The 16680-nt window shown below is 47.4% G+C and overlaps 1 pseudogene; it reads left to right on the top strand.

Moving 5' to 3' along the window:
* Window positions 1–4542: 4542 nt before the first annotated feature.
* LOC138416898 (proteasome subunit beta type-6 pseudogene) lies at window positions 4543–5240 on the top strand (annotated as a pseudogene).
* The last annotated feature ends 11440 nt before the right edge of the window (window positions 5241–16680 follow it).

Raw genomic sequence — 16680 nt, 5'->3', positions numbered from 1 at the left:
GGGCTTAGTTGCCCCTAGGCATGTGGGATCTTAGTTCCCCATCCAGGGCTGGAACCCACATGCTCTGCACTGAAAGGTGGATTCCAGTATTTAACTGGACCACCAGGGAAGTCCCTGAGAGGTTTTTGTTTTGTTTGTAACAAGTGTCTGTAGTGAAGGGGAGGAGAGACAGAGGCCGAAATCTTCAAGCAGGCATTGGTCACTAAGAAAATCAGAGGTGCCCTTGAATGTCAGGGGGAGCGGTCCCTGGGGGAGATGTGGGTGCTAAAGCCCCAGACCCCTCCCCGTAAAAGATGCTTTCCTTGAAAAAATTCAGAGCCAGGATTCAACCAGCATCCCTGAAACATCAGTGCAATCCCTTCTTTGGGAAGGAGCAGTCCCAGGTGTGACGCCCTGAGAAGCCTCTGACCAGATTTCTAGCTTTGACACCGGAAAACGGAGGAGAAATCTACATCACTAAGCCACATGGAGCCTGCACCTCCCTGGGAGGGGGGTGGGAATACACATCCAGCACCCGCCCCCCCAACACCGGCTCTCCCTTCTGAACCACTGTTTGCCCACCTGAGCCCAGCTGGGCCTACCGTCCAGCTGCTTTGCCGAGGAACCTCTGACAGCTGCACTCAAAGTGGGGCCAGGAAGTTCCTCGCGAGCCCCCCAGGGGGCTTTGCATCACAAGGAACGCATTATTTCCTTGGCTGGGAAGGCAGTGTTTGTTTGAGACCCCAGGGAGCTGATGAGGTGATGACCTGGGGACCAGAGGCCTCTGGGCCCTCTCTGAGCCTGGCCTGGCTGCGAGCAGTGCTGGCCAGTGCTGGACAAGGCCAGGGCCAGCCAGCCCGGTCTGGCTCTAGAAAGGGGACCGCTGTAGTCCCAGGCTTCACACGTGTGTCCTGCTGGTTCCTCCAAACAGTACAAAGTCAGCGCAGCTAACAGGCTAATGACTGCTTCCACGGAAAACAAAGGCTATCCCTGCCAAGGAGCCTGGGGAGATGTGTGTTGGGCATCTTGGCCTGTCTGCCCCTGCAGGTCCTTTGCACAGGACTTGAGTCCTCCATAATGGCAAGGTGACAGAACAGGAGAACTTGGTCTTCTCAGAATCGGTCTGGAAATAATCAACCACAGGGAAAGAACTAGGATGTCTGGTCCAGATTATGTCAAACAGAGCAAAATTACAAGCACCAAAGGCGGGGCTGCATTTTATGCATTAAAGTGAGAAAAAGATAGAAGCTAGACAGGACATGAAGAGGCTACCCTGGGACCCGTGGGTGTGGTACATGGCGTGTCCCATCCAGGGGCAGAAGGAAGCAGGCAGGCTGTGGGAAGGGTCTGGATGAGAAGCCCCACCCCACCCCTACCCCTGCCCCACTCTGTATGAACCTGCCCACGTCTACTTGAGCAACCTGGGCAGGGGAGGAGTGAGGGGGCTATGCTCCCTCCCAGGCAGCTCAGGGGGTCCTCGAGCCATCATTCTGGGGAGCTGCCTGGTGCAAACCCACCTGCGTCACACTGCAAAGTGAGTCCTGTGGCCCCAGTGTGAGTCATCCAGGTCACAATGTGTTTTTGGCCGGGTCGGCATCCCTGACACCGCAGCCACACTTGTGGAAAGCAGAGATAAGGTTCATTTCATTTTTAACACCAATGTACAAACCAGGAGCCCCCAGATCATTTAGTAAGACACAAAGAAATGAACGGTATTCTTTTTCTTAATTGCTGTATAATTGCTTTACAATGTTGTTAGTGTCTGCTGTACAACAAAGTGAATCAGCTATAGGTATACATCCAGCCCCTCCCTCTCGGGTGTCCCTCCCACACTTGTCCTCATCCCACCCCTCCAGGTCATCTTAGAGCACCAAGCTGAGCTCGCTGTGCTATCCAGCAGCTTCTCACCAGCCAGCTGTTCTACACATCTTAGTGCATTTATGTCAAACCTAATCTCCCTGCTCACTAGGAACCAAATTCCAGCTCCTACAATCAGGAAAAAAGGACACATGCTAGCATCCTCTAGCAGCAAGCTCTCACTGATTCTTGGGTTATGGCTCCTGGGATTTCAGTCTTTGTCACCCCTTAATCCCTTAGGTCATGGGCTCTTTGCGCTATGCTCTAAAGGGTCTGGTGAGTGGGTGTTGACTCCCGTTAAGAGTATTTGGAGCTAGCTGTCAGCACCAGATGACTAATCCTGGCTGTATTCGTAGCAGGAACCCCACAAATTCCAGGCAAGGGACATAGCATTTGGCCTTAGTTTTAAGTGGTCCACTTCCCCTAAAGACTGAGGAACAGCCCTCTGAGAGCCGGCCCTGGACAGACAGCCACCAGCTCTGCTGGGCCTGATGACTTCCAGCCAAAGAGACCCCAAGGTATGTTTGTGTCTGGTTTCAATCATGCTTTGCCTTCAAGTACTTCAGTTCAAAGAAACCATTCATTGTTTTATCACTTGTCTTTCTGGCAATTTTCCCCTAACTTGGGTAAAATCATCTTTCTGGCAAATAGGAAAAGTTGAATCTCACTGGATGTCAAGAGGCTTGAGTATATTTCCAATTATCCTGGGGTCTTAGATGTGAGTCTAATGGGGTCCAATAAAACCTCTAGAGAAACGGTCTGCAGAAACAGCCAGTTAGTACTGATAAGAAATGCAGAGATAGAATGATTTGCTCCTTTGGCATCCAGATGACTGAGTTGTTAACAGAAGGGGAGTCCTCTCCAAGCCTTGCCTCCTGTCCTTTCCAGCCCAGAGCAGACACCAGGAGATGAACCTGTTCACATGAACTGCACAGCTGACCTCTGGGTTCTGAGACTCTGATCTTCAGAAGTGAGGAAGGTATTCTGAAGGTGATGATGCCTCCTGGGTTCACACCCTGAGAGGGTGTCCAGCTAAGGGAGAAGGGGGCCCCTCTGAAGGCAATGGCCTGAGTGTAGAGGTGACACAGGCAGACAAGGGACCGCTGCTGCCCTTGAGGAACCAGAAGGCAGACTCAGAAGGCAGCATCTTCAGCATCGTTAAGCCTCTGATGCCAGGACAGTCACAGAATCCCCTCAAATCTGCCAAGCCTGGTATGTTCAAATGATGATATCATTGTTGACACGTCTTCTTGCAACTACTAAATGCTTTGATCTTCCAATGTCAATTGGTTTTTCTGTATTTGAGATTCAGTCCTTCAGGCATCAGAAACCAAGTTGTAAAAACACAAGTCATGGTCATGCAGAATTTCACACAGCTTCCTGAAAGTGCCGGCCTGACTCCAAGACTTCTGGGTAGGCTCCATGTCCAGACCATGTGCAACGTCCGCTCTGAATGTCCACTGCCACACAAACGTCACAAGGCAGAAGTCTCCCAGGTGGGTTTTCTGGTCAGACTCGTGAGATCAAAATGTGATTATGGATAGGAGGATGTGCTTTGGAAAAATCCAAGGGAGCCCCGAGTTTGAGGAAGTGCTTTGACAGCAAACACCCTCCCTTGTTCCCTCCCCAGGGGTAATGTTTCTTTGTCTATTTTATGGCCTTTTTTGTAATTTTGGCAGAAACTACAGTATATTCACTTTAGAGGGTAACATGATCAGATTATGGTAGCCACACTTTGGGATAGACCTGTTCCCTTACTGATTGTCTCTAATCAGCAGCCCCTCTGGGACCCACTGCTCAATCTTCATCTGCTCCCTGAGAGATAATGATTTTTCACAGGAACCCCCAGGGAGTTTCAACATTATTGAGAAGGAAGGTCTCTTTTAAGATCAAAATCGCCCTTAATAGCTGTGTTTCTTACAGCCATTGAAAAATGGAAAATGGTACCGTGAGTTCAGTTCACATTTTAAAGTAAACTTGAATGTTACTAAATCTGGCTTAAGGAGATGGCTACTTTAATTTGAAAAATGGTCCATATACTATTTTAGCAAATTCAAAGAATGCTTTCCGTTTTAGGCTTCGGTATTTATAGTAATGTCATGTTCTTGACCATTGATGAAATCTTGGCCATTGTGCTGATAATCTAATGTCAGTGTTTATTTTCTAGTGCACGTAAACACGGATGGGTTTACAACCCGCGGCATCCAAAGTTCAGTGAAATACACCTCGGTTAGGAAGCATAGTGTCACTCAGCCCACAGGCCACGCTCTTGGGGGTAATTCTGCTTCTCCCCAGAGCTCTTCTGCCCCACAGGCTGGAAAATTACCACTTTGGTATATTCTATCACTTGTATTAATCGAGGTGTTCCCACATATGAAAGATAGCAAGGTGAATGGCCCTGCTCCCAGGCCAGGGTGTGGTCTGTGCATCTGGTGGGTTTTCACCCCTGGTGTGGAAGATGCTACAGGTCCAGGTGGTCTGAATTAGCAATAAGCATCTGAGCCTTCCCCGGAGTGCTCAGGCCAGCACTGCTGCAGTCACCTGGAGTTTCTCTTGTTCTAAACAGAGTTCAAAAATAACTGTTTTGATGAGTCAGTGTCCAGAATGGTCTTACTACCCTCACTGTGTACCTAGCACAATGTTCAAGAAAGCAAAAAAAACCCCTGGGAAGCTGACTTCAGGAATGTACAGTTCAGGAGGAAGAAGATGGCAGCCACCTCAGTAGCTGCTCGGGGAGCTGGGCCGGCACCAGCCTGGGGGCCTGGAGCCATCGCTCCCGACTGGGAGAGCCAGGACGTTTCCACGGGGACCACTCTCGTGGCTGTGCAAGCTGATAGGGGCGTGGCTCTAGGAGCAGGCTCCAAGACAACCGCTGAGTCGTACACTGCCAAGCTGATCCCTGTTCACAACTGTATTGTCTGCTGCCCCTCAGGCTCAGCAGCTGATACCCAGGCAGGAGCTGACGCAGTCACTTATCAGCTTGGTTTCCGCAGCATTGAACTGAATGAGCCTCCAGTGGTACACACAGCGGCCAGCCTCCTTAAGGAGATTTGTCCCTGATACCAAGAAGGCCTGATGGCAGGAATCATCACTGCTGGCTGGGACCCCAAGAAGGGGGTCAGGTGTCCTCGGTGCCCATGGTGGGTATGATGACAGGTCTTTGCCATCTTAGGCTCTGGGAGCTCCTATATCTATGGCTATGTCAATGCCACCTGCTGGGAAGGCATAACCAAGGAAGAATGCTTGCAGCTCACTGCCAATGCTCTCCTGTTGGCCCTGGAACAGGACAGCTCCAGTGGAGGGGGGCCCACCCGGCAGCCATTGCAGAATCAGGGGTAGAGCAGCAGGCACTGGCGGGAGAACAAATTCTCCAATTCACCATGGCCATAGAGCCACCACTCTGAATCCCGAGACTCTAAGATCCAAAAGAGACACCCCACACTGCTACAAAATTCAATAAACAGTTTGTCAGTGAGGAAAAAAAAGAACGTGCAGTTCATTTTGTTGCCAAATTGAAGGATTTGCAGGAAAGGGGAATGCTACACAGTGAGAGAAAGGAACCAGGAGTTTCAGTTCAGGGGACTGGGGAGGAGAGGCAGAGGAGGAACATTTAAACTCCGACAAGAAAGAGCTTGACTGGATGTGGAAGGATGGTGTCCAAGTCAACACATAAAAATTCTGGCCCCAACCCATGCCTTAGAGGTGACTCAGTTTTCAAAATGCTGATTTATCAGATATTAAGCATCTTCTGGTCCTTTCCTTTTCTGTCTCGCATTTATTACACCATAGCCCCACTGCAGAGGTAATGAATGGCCTGGGGTCTGGCTGACTCCGGAATCCATGACTGTCATGACCCCACATGGCCCCCCGGAAGGACAGGTAGGGACCCAGTAAGTAACAAGAAAGGAGGACTTGAGAAGGAAGCCCAGGAGAGAAAGGCCAGGGTTAAGAATGTGTACCTGCTTAGACTATTTCCCTGGAGAATTATTGTGCTGGGCTTGAAGGTGATGCACCCAGAGCTTTACCCCACAGATACAGAGAAAGGTATTGAATAGCAGGCTATTTTGATAACACTGCACCCTACAGTGCAAAATGGATTCTGACCCAGGTACAGCTGGTAAAAGTTGACGGGAGGGTGGCAGAGAGGATGCCCAGTAGGGAAATATTTTGATGAAGAAATGATAGTTAACATTGGAGGTCATACAATCTCAGATAAAACAAATTAGGTTGGAATCCATGGCTAGCATTTAGTGACTGTGTGACTCTGGGCAAAGGAGCCAGCCTCTCGGAGCCTTGGTTTCCTCATCTGTAAAGTGGAGACAATAATATTGCTTGTCTTGCTATGTTCATTAAAATCTTAGATAATGAAGATAAAGCACAGTCCCTTGCAATGGCAAGCATTAGCAAACAGAAGCATCTATTACTCTTGTCTTACTCTCTCTGATTAGTCCTGGGGTGGCTTTCCGGAAAGTTAGCTGGAAATTTCTGGAAGGGATCATCCTATTTCCTTTTGCAGGGCATCCCCTTATCTTCACAAATCCCTTCTGTTCTTTGCTGTTGTTTTCAGACGTGGCTCTAAGTCAGTGAGCACTGAGAAGGTCTAAGAATGAACATCCCTCCAGCTCTGCTGTCCCTCATCTAAGTTACTTTTCACTTGTTGGGTAACTGTCACTGGCTGCCGCTGCCCCTGTCCTGGTTGGGTAGGAGACCTTCAGAGTGACGTAGGGGAAGAAAGGAACTTTGTAGCTAGAGCCCTTAATCCCCTCCTTTCTCATCCCCATAGATCAGGATAAACCTGAGAACTGGCACTCATACGTGGAGATGAGCCACAGCTCTGTTGGAAGAGAACCGGGGGGGGCCTCACCCACAGGAAGGCAGAGCTGCAAAATCCCTCCCCTCCGCTGGGCTGACAGCACACGGGATGCCAGGAATAGTGGGCAGGGGGGAGCTTCAGCCAGTGTGAGGGCAGGGGCTAATGCAGATACTGGAGGTGGCGAGGTGGGTGGTTCATGGCTGTCACCAAGTCATCTCTTTTTCCTTTCTTTTGGCTTCGCTGTGCCACATGCAACAAGTGGGACCTTAGTTGCCTGCATGCATATGCTGCTAACTCACTTCTGGTGTATCCGACTCTATGTGACCCTAGGACTGCAGGCTGCCAGGCTCCTCCGTCCATGCGATTCTCCAGGCAAGAATACTACAGTGGGTTGCCATGCCTCCTCCAGGGGATCTTCCCGACCCAGGGATCCAGCCCGCATATCTTATGTCTCCTGTATTGGCAGACAGGTTCTTTACCATTAGTGCCTCCTGACCAGGGGTCAAACTCCTGCCTCCTGCTTTGGGAGTGTGGAGTTTTAACCACTGGACCACCAGGGAAGTCCCATGTCACTCATTTCTTAAGGAAAAAAAAATGAGAATTTAAGATTATTTGTTGATCACCTGAATAGACAGGTTTTGCTTCCACAGGAAATGTTTGTCTTACTTCCTGAGATCTTATCCACTGGAAGCCAGGTCAATCTGGCTCTGAGTCTTCATGCCCCTGGGAGCTGGAGGAGAGCTGAACTTAGAGATCATGGTCAAGGACCCTCCCGCCCGGGGAACCCTCCCCAATGAGAGCTCTGGGTTTCCCCTCATCTCCTAAATGGGTCTTAGTACCAGGTGCATATTAAAATCACTGGCGGTAAAGGTAGGGAGGGGGTGCTTCTTCAAAACTTCTGTGTCCAGCTCCCCTTGAAAACTTAGAATTGCTGAGAAGGGGGCCAGAAATACATAACTATGATAATCCTCTGATGGGAGCATTTCCAGGGCAGAGATGAAAGGCACCCTTCTTAGAAGGTCTGCTATTTACCAACCCACCTGGATGGTTCTGTCTTGGCTGACTTGTGGCGAAGGGGGCTTGGTGCCCAGGGATGGGGAAGCAGCACTAGCCAGGCATCATACCTCCCCTTCTCTAGGACAGTGCCCAGTACCCGCTCTCCTCTCTCCTCCAAGGTTTTTTTTTTTTTTTTAATTTATCCACTCTTTTTAAAAATTTATTTATTTTACTTTAAACTATTTTATTGGTTTTGCCTTGCATTGACTTGAATCCAAGCGTCTTTTAAGACAGATTTTAGATAGGAGTGGTGGCCCAACAGAAAGGACACACAGGAGGGGTGTGGGGTTTTGTTCTCTGCTTTTTCCCAAGATTAGTTTCCTTTATGTTGGCCTTTTTCGGAGAAGAATAAAACAGGCATTCATTTTTGCAGGTATGTTTACATTTTCTAAACGCATTTCTTCCCTAGTTTAATGCTTTAAGAAATAAAAAATGCTTCTTCTTCCAAATACAATATCTGCATGAGAAGTTAGAACCATCCACATAGCAAAAAAGAGAGAGAGAGACAGAGAGAAACATTCCTGGTTATGACGGAGCTGACCTCAGAAGCTCTTCATTCATTCAGTAGCCCCCATGGCCAGGCAGTCCCCATGCCAGACTCCAAGCCTCGTGCAGCTCTGAGGCTGCACTGTCTTTAGACTAGATGTCCCCCTAGTCACTACAAGGAAAAACTGGTCTCTCAGGTGTGTGTGTCTGTGAGTGTGTGGGTGTGCATGTCTGCTGAGCAACTTCAGCTGGAGAAATTCTACCTTCATTCAATTTACACCAACTGGTGCCTGATGGCCTGCTGAGAACAGGCCCCCAGGATCTGCCTCTTTCTGGGAACCTGCCTGGTAAACCCACTGAAGGTTTAAGGCTGCCCACCTGAGCCTGACTGAGGGCTAAGTTCAGTTCAGTTCAGTCACTCAGTTGTGTCTGACTCTGTGATCCCATGGACTACTGCACTCCAGGCTTCCCTGTCTGTTGCCAACTCCCAGAGCTTGCTCAAACTCAAGTCCATCGAGTGAGTGATGCTATCCAACCATCTCATCCTCTGTCATCCCCTTCTCCTCCCGCCTTCAATCCTTCCCAGCATCAGGGTCCTTTCCAATGAGTCAGTTCTTCACATTAGGTGGCCAAAGTATTGGTGTTTCAGTTTCTGCATCAGTCCTCCAAGGAATATTCAGGATTGATTTCCTTTAGGATTGACTGGTTGAATTTCCTTGCAGTCCAAAGTATTCTAGAGTCTTCTCCAACACCACAGTTCAAAAGCATCAGTTCTTCAGGGCTCAACTTTCTTTATGGTCCAACTCTCACATCCATACATGACTACTGGAAAAACCATAGCTTTGACTAGATGGACCTTTGTTGGCCAAATAATGTCTCTATTTTTTAACAGCTGTCTAGGTTGGTCATAACTTTTCGTCCAAGGAGTAAGCATCTTTTAATTTCATGCCTGCAGTCACCATCTGCAGTGATTTTGGAGCCCCCAGAAATAAAGCCTCTCACTCTTTCCGCTGTTTCCCCATCTGTTTGCCATAAAGTGATGGGACCTGCTGCCATGATCATAGTTTTTTGAATGTTGAGTTTCAAGCCAGCTTTTTCACTCTCTTCTTTCACTTTCATCAAGAGGCTCTTTAGTTCCTCTTTGCTTTCTGCCATAAGGGTGCTATCATCTGCATATCTAAGGTTACTGATATTTCTCCTGGCAGTCTTGATTCCAGCTTGCATCTCATCCAGCCTGGCATTTTCCATGATGTGCTCTGCATATAAGTTAAATAAGCAGGGTGACAATATATAGCCTTGACATACTCCTTCCCCAATTTAGAACCAGTCTATAGTTCCATGTCAAGTTCTAACTGTTCCTTCTTGACCTGCATACAGATTTCTCAGGAACTAGTTCAGGTGGCCTGGTATTCCCATCCCTTGAAGAGTTTTCCATGATTTGTTGTGATCCACACAGTCAAAGGCTTTGGTGTAATCAATAAAGCAGAAGTAGATGTTTTTCTGGAACTCTCTTGGTTTTTTGATGATCCAACCGATGTTGGCAATTTGACTCTGGTTCCTCTGCCTTTTCTAAATCCAGCTTGAACATCTGGAAGTTCACTGTTCATGCACTATTAAAGCCTGGCTTGGAGAATTTTGAGTATTACTTTACTAGCGTGAGATGAGTGCAATTGTATGGTAGTTTGAGCATTCTTTGGCATTGCCTTTCTTTGGGATTGGAATGAAAACTGACCTTTTCCAGTCTTGTGGCCACTGCTGAGTTTTCCAAATTTGCTGGCATATTGAGTGCAGCACTTTCACAGCATCATCTTTTAGGATTTGAAATACCTCAACTGGAATTCCATCACCTGCACTAGCTTTGTTGGTAGTGATGCTTCCTAAGGCCCACTTGACTTCCCATTCCAAGATGTCTGGCTCTAGGTGAGTGATCACACCACCATGGTTATCTGGGTCATGAAGATCTTTTTTGTATAGTTCTTCTGTGTATTCTTGCCATCTCTTCTTAATATTGTCTGCTTCTGTTAGGTCCATACCATTACTGTCCTTTATTGTGCCCATCTTTGCATGAAATGTTCCCTTGGTATCTTTAATTTTCTTGAAGAGATCTCTAGTCTTTCCCATTCTATTGTTTTCCTCTATTTCTTTGCACTGATCACTGAGGAAGGCTTTCTTATTTCTCCTTGCTATTCTTTGGAACTCTGCATTCAAACGGGTATATCTTTCCTTTTCTCCTTTGCCTTTCACTTCTCTTCTTTTCTCAGCTATTTGTAAGGCTTCCTCAGACAACCATTTTGCCTTTTTGCATTTCTTTTTCTTGGGGATGATCTTGATCACTGCCCCCTATACAATGTCATGAACCTCCATCCAAAGTTCTTCAGAGACTATCCGCTCTAATCCCTTGAATCTATTTGTCACTTCTACTGTATGATCGTAAGGAATTTGATTTAGGTCATACCTGAATGATCTAGTGGTGTTCCCTACTTTCTTCCTTTTAAGTCTGAATTTTGCTTTCTCATAATCCTGAAAACCACCCCATGTGCCCCTGGGTCCTGCTGGGGCCACTCTGAACTGCTTTTCTGAGTCTCAGGTAGAATTTGGTGTCATTTCTGGATTATGGCTGTCCCCACTTCATTTACTGTGTGGCCTTTGTCAAGTCTCTTTACAGATAAGGAAACCAAGACTCTAAACTGCCAAGTGAGAGTCAACTGAACAAGAAATCTGTAGTTACTAGGTCTTTGAATAAGACTACAAATAAGACTTTTGTCAGCTGAAGGTGAAGAAACTCTAAGCATGTTACCATGTGTATGTACCTTAAAGGCACTGAAAGTGAAAGTGAAAGTCGCTCCGTTGTGTCCAGCTCCTTGCGACCCCATGGACTATACAGTCCATGGAATTCTCCAGGCCAGAATACTGGAGTGGGTAGCCTTTCCTTTATCCAGGGGATCTTCCCAACCCAGGGATTGAGCCCAGGTCTCCGGCATTGCAGGTGGATTCTTTACCAGCTGAGCCACAAGGGAAGGCATAAAGACATTATGCCAAGTGAAACAGGCTGGTCACAGGGAACAGACATGCACAATCTCACTTACAGAAGTATCTAGAATAGTCCAATTCACAGCAACAGAAAGTAAAATCATGGTTGCCAGGAGCTGGGAGAGGGACAAATAAGGAGTCAGTGGTTGATGGGAACAGAGTTTCGGTTTTGCAACATGTAAGAGTTCCAGAATTGGATGCTGGTGGTGGTTGTACAATAATGTGAATATACTCAGTGCCACTCAGCTGTACACTTAAAAATGACTATGATTATAAGGCACTGGAAGGACTGATGCTGAAGCTGAAGCTCCAGTATTTTGGTCACCTGATGGGAACAGTCAGTTCATTGGGAAAGTCCCTAATGCTGGAAAAGATTGAGGGCAGAAGGAGAAGATGGCATCAGAGGATGAGATGGTGAGATGGCATCACCAATGCAATAGACATGAACTTGGGCCAGCTTCAGAAGATGGTTAGGGACAGGGAGGCCTGGCGTGACACAGTCCATGAGGTCACAAAGCATCAGACACGACTGGGAGACTGAACAACAACAATAAGGCATATGTTTTATCACACACGCAAAAAGAGACTGACTCTTGTGTGGTCCTTCTTTCTAATTTCTTTGTTTTACTACCTTCTCCAATAATATCTGCATCTACCTAGAAGGTATCAACATCTACCTAGAAGGATGTCTGATTATCCTGGAGAACAAGGATTAGGATCCAGGGATTCAGAGAATTTGAGGGCGAATTATTTACAAAACTCCAGGAACTTTATTGTTTGGTTGTATGAATAAGGCCTGCGAGGAATCATGTGAACATGAAAATGATTTGATTGGTTGAAAAAGAAGTATTAATAACCTTTCATTTTAACAAAAATTTTTGTAGTAGTCTCTGCAATACCAATAATTTAAATGCCCAAAACTACATTTGTTTTCCAGATAATATAGGAAGAGGGTCCTGACTCACCTTCTGTACCCAAAGCTCCCTGGAACACCTCATGTACGTTTGCTTGCCTTGCCTTTTTCAAGACAACTAGAGGTTAGAGACAAGCAGGTGACTTCATCCCCCACAGCTGCAGGAGAACACCTGGGAAGGAGGGAAGGATGCTGAGGGGGGAGCGGTTTGCATAGAACAAACTTCAGCTGACAAAATACAGGTAATCAAACAGGAAGAGGCAAATTGCTCGTGAACTTCTGGAGTCCATGAACCTGGTCATGATGGTTCAACTGGCCAAGGAGAACTCACCACAGCCCCCAGCTGGCTTCAGAGACACTACAGAAGCCCATTGTCTTCCAGGCAGAGGATGGAGGAGAGAAAGAGTACAAGTCCACTTCCACACAAACCCAACTTGGCATCTGGGGTCACAAGGACCACAGGCCCCCTGGGCTTAGGGAGGCGCCCACGGTCGAAGATGCCAAGCCTTCCGAGAAGGCTCAGAGACCTGAAGACCCTGCCCTAGTGTGTGTGAGTGTGAGGGGTACTGTGTGAGTGTGTGAGTTTGTGTATGTGTGCTGAGTGTGAAGATGTGTGTGTGTGGGTGTCTGTGTGGGTGCACAGGTGTGTAGGAGTGAGTGTGGGTATATGTTTATGAGCGTGTGAGCTAAGAGGAGCATGAGTGTGTGGTAGTGAGTTGTCTGTGGAAGTATATGTGTATTTGCACACGTCAGTGCATGTGCATTCACATTTGTGTGCACATATGTGAGTGTAGGTGTGCGATGGACGTGACTGCGTGCCTGTGCCTGTCTGTGTATAGGAATGTGAGCACACACTCGTGTATGCGTGTGGATGCACAGGTGCCATGGGCGTGAGTGTGCCCCAAGTAGCCCCACAAGGCTCTCCCGGCACCACCCCCAGGCCTGTGTGCACCCCTCCCTGCAGGCACACGGGAGACCCTTGGGCCCTTCGCCTTTTCTGTCTGAAGGTGGCCCCTCAAGTGTCACGGGGCTTGTTTGGAGAGTGTCCCCTCCTTAGTTAAGCCTGTGTGTCCCTTTGAAAGGCAGACTGTGGACAAGATGTCCAGCCCCCGGCTTTAAAATAGCTGCACACATTTTCCTCTGCCCTTGAGACGGAGTCGGGCCCTGTGGCCTCGAAATCCATCCTCAGGTAAACAGCCTGTGACAGGCAGCAGGCCGGGGCCAACCGGCGTGGCTGCAGCTATGCCCGCCTGCGGCGCCCGGCACCAGGCCCACGGCCATGGGGGAGCGGGTGCTGTTGGCCGTGCCCCCGGGTTGTGGGCAGCCAATATTTTCCAGAGCTCACCAGGGAGAAGGTTTCAGAGGGAGTTCCATCCAGATCAGTTCCGTCGGAATCTGTGGCTGTTTAGTTCTACAATTTACCGGCCTCATATAAGAATTCCCTTGAAAACATTAGATTGAATTCTAATCTAAAACTGTAAATTTCTGAAATCTCGTAAAACTCTTTCAATCTTAAAATAGTAGCAGTTCATCACAGGGACAGAGGAGGCCTTCAGCTGAAGTAGGTCAAGGGGCATCCAGATTTTCCACAGCTGTTGCCAGGCCGCGGGCCACACGCACTGAAGGGGTGGTCTTTCCTTGTGTCCTGGGGACACTGAGACACCTTGGTAGGACAAGTCGTTGTAGCTCCAGGGAAGTGAATTTGTTGCCTGAGCAAAACATGAAAATGAAGCCAAGTTCCCTCATGTTTGGCTGAATGGTTAGAACATGCAGGGTGCTCAGAGGAGAGAGGGAGTTGGCCACACAGGACAGGAGGGCTCCTCGCAGCGCTGAGGGGCATGGAGAGGGTGAGCCAGCCCCCCTGCTGTCTCTGGAACACGGTTGGAGGAGATCAGAGAGCCAGGGTTTGAAATAAAGATCCACGGGGCTGGCTCTTTACTGCTGAGCCACCTGGGAAGCTCCAGTGAAGTTGTAGTTGTTATGAAAAGAAGGAAAGGGACTTCCCTGGCAGTCAAGTGTTTAAGACCTTGCCTTCCAGTGCTGAGGGTGTGGGTTTGATCTGGTCTGGGAGCTAAGATCCCACATGCCTCTCAGCCAAAAAGCCAAAAAGACACAATAAAGGCAATATTGCAACAAACTGAATACAGACTTAAAATGGTCCACATCAAAAAAGGAAAAAAAAAATCTTAAAAGAAAAACAAAAAGGGGGAAAAATCCCCAGGGAAGAGACAGGGAAAGGGCAAGGAAAGAAAGGGAAATGGTGAAACTGGAGAAATCCTAGGTGTCAAGGAGATGGGGTGCCCCCCACATCCATGCAGCACCCCTGTGTCCAGGGCACCTCACAGCTTCTTCTGCAGTGCCTACACCTCAGTGCCTGAGGTGTGCAGCTTGTGCCGCCTAGGTTGGAAGATCCGGGGAGTGTTGGCATTGGAGCATTGTGGGTAGCGATGGACTGGACGGGAGGACAACCGGCACACCTTCCTCTCCCACTGAGGTCCCCTGCACTGTCCCCTGGAGGCTTAGCCAGCCTGTCAGTCACAGTGGTCTGTGGTTCCTCCCTGTTCTGTCTCCCCTCCTGACTCCCCAGCAGCTTCCTAGCATCACCCTCCAACCACCACTTGCAAGTGAAACCTTATTTCTTGGTCTGTTTCTCAAGACCCAGACACTATTTTCCTAGCTTTTCTGCGCAATTCCTTTTTATTTTCATTGAAGTATAGTTGCTTTCCAATATTGTATTAGTTTCTGCTGTACAACAAAGTCAGTCAGCTCTTAATATACAAATATCCTCTCTTCCTTGGATTTCCCTTCCATTTAGGTCACCACAGAGCATTGAGAAGAGCTCCCTGTGTTGTCAGTAGGTTAGCATTAGTTTTCTGTTTTACACATAATAGTGTGTATATGTCAATCCCAGTCTCCCAAATTATACCACTCCTCTTCCCGATTGGTATTCATGTGTTTGTTCTCTACATCTGTGCTCTGCACAGTTGTTCAGAGAGAGATATACTAAAGCCATGGAGACACTCCGAGGTGAACCCTGAGAAATCAGCACTGCAGAAACTTATTTGACCAGGAAAACCATTTTCTACTGAACATCTCACACTACTGCTGTTCTTTGACACCAGCCTGGAGAAATGTTGCCTTAAATGTATATGCTAAATGAGATTTCACCTGCCAGATAATCTATATAAGATGAATTAGTTACTCAGCTACAACCTCCCAACTATGTCATGATCTTGGTGACAGGTGAAATTTTCAAAACAGACTTGAAATTATGCCTCCTCTCCTCAACACCAGGAGACCAGATCTCTCTGTATAAGTGTGGGAGCCCCTGGCCTTGTCCCAGCTTCAGTTTTGTCACCTGTGCCGACATGAAGCCTTGTTTTAAAGAATGGTTGTTTTGTCTCTCAAAAGGTGAAGATTGTGTCTGTGATACATGCACATTGTTCCAACTAAAATGGGAGAATTTTGACCCACTAAAAACACCCAGGCTTTTGCTTCTCACACTTGAGCATGTACTGGCCCTCCAGAGTCATACAGTGAAAGCATGCAGAAAAAAAAAAAAAAAAAGCGTCTGTACTCAATCACCCATAGAAAGACTGATGCTGAAGCTGAAGCTCCAATACTTTGGCCACCTGATGCAAAGAGGTGGCTCATTGAAAAAGACCTTGATGCTGGGAAAGACTGAAGGCAGGAGGAGAAGGGGATGACAGAGGATGAGATGGTTAGATGGCATCATTGACTCAATGGACGTGAGTTTGAGTAATCTCCAGGAGATGATGGACAGAGAAGGCTGGTGTGCTGCAATCCATGGGGTCACAAAGAGTCAGACAACTGAGCGACTGAGCGACTGAACAAGAACAACTCAACCACCTCACTAGGGAAACTGCAGAAACTTCGCAGAAAATCTGTGAAGAGCTGCTTCAGATTTCCATCTTTTCCACAGACACTCTTATGAAAGGGAAAGGTTTGGGAAATGTGAATCTAAATCTCTAGTATCCAAGGAAAGGCCCAGAGAACCAGTAAAGGTCTCATGGTTTAACCAGGCACGTGGCTAAATGAATCATGTCTTCCTGACTCTGCTCGTACATCTGAGACACCTCTGCTCTCTGTCACTGCTACTCCAGGGAAACGGGAGGATGGAGAAAGTTGTGACTTTTGTTCCTAGTTCTTCTCTTAAAACATCTTTCCCCTGCCTGCTCACCATAGTCCAGCAAAGACAGACAGATCAGATGACTACATTTGAGAAAATACAGAAGAGTTGAGGATTCCTAGGCTGTTTAAGAAAATTATAGTAAATTCCACACAATAAAACGTTATTGGAGAGAGTGAAGTCTAGCACAAAATGTCAACATGAAAATATGTTAATCGTTCAATTTTAAAAAAATATTCAATTCACTTACATAAATGATCTCATTTTTAATCTGAAAAGATTGCCAGTAAATAGTTGTTTTTAGAAGACAGGGTTAGAGCAAAATCTCAAGCTAATAACCTTCCACCTTAAAAATACAAAAATGGTAGAGCAAATTAAACCCAAAGCAAGCAGAAG

The sequence above is a fragment of the Ovis canadensis genome, chromosome 13, assembly GCF_042477335.2.
Source record: "Ovis canadensis isolate MfBH-ARS-UI-01 breed Bighorn chromosome 13, ARS-UI_OviCan_v2, whole genome shotgun sequence".
Taxonomy (NCBI): Eukaryota; Metazoa; Chordata; class Mammalia; order Artiodactyla; family Bovidae; genus Ovis; species Ovis canadensis.
Note: the sequence above shows the minus strand (reverse complement) of the source record. Positions and strands in the feature narration are given on the sequence as shown.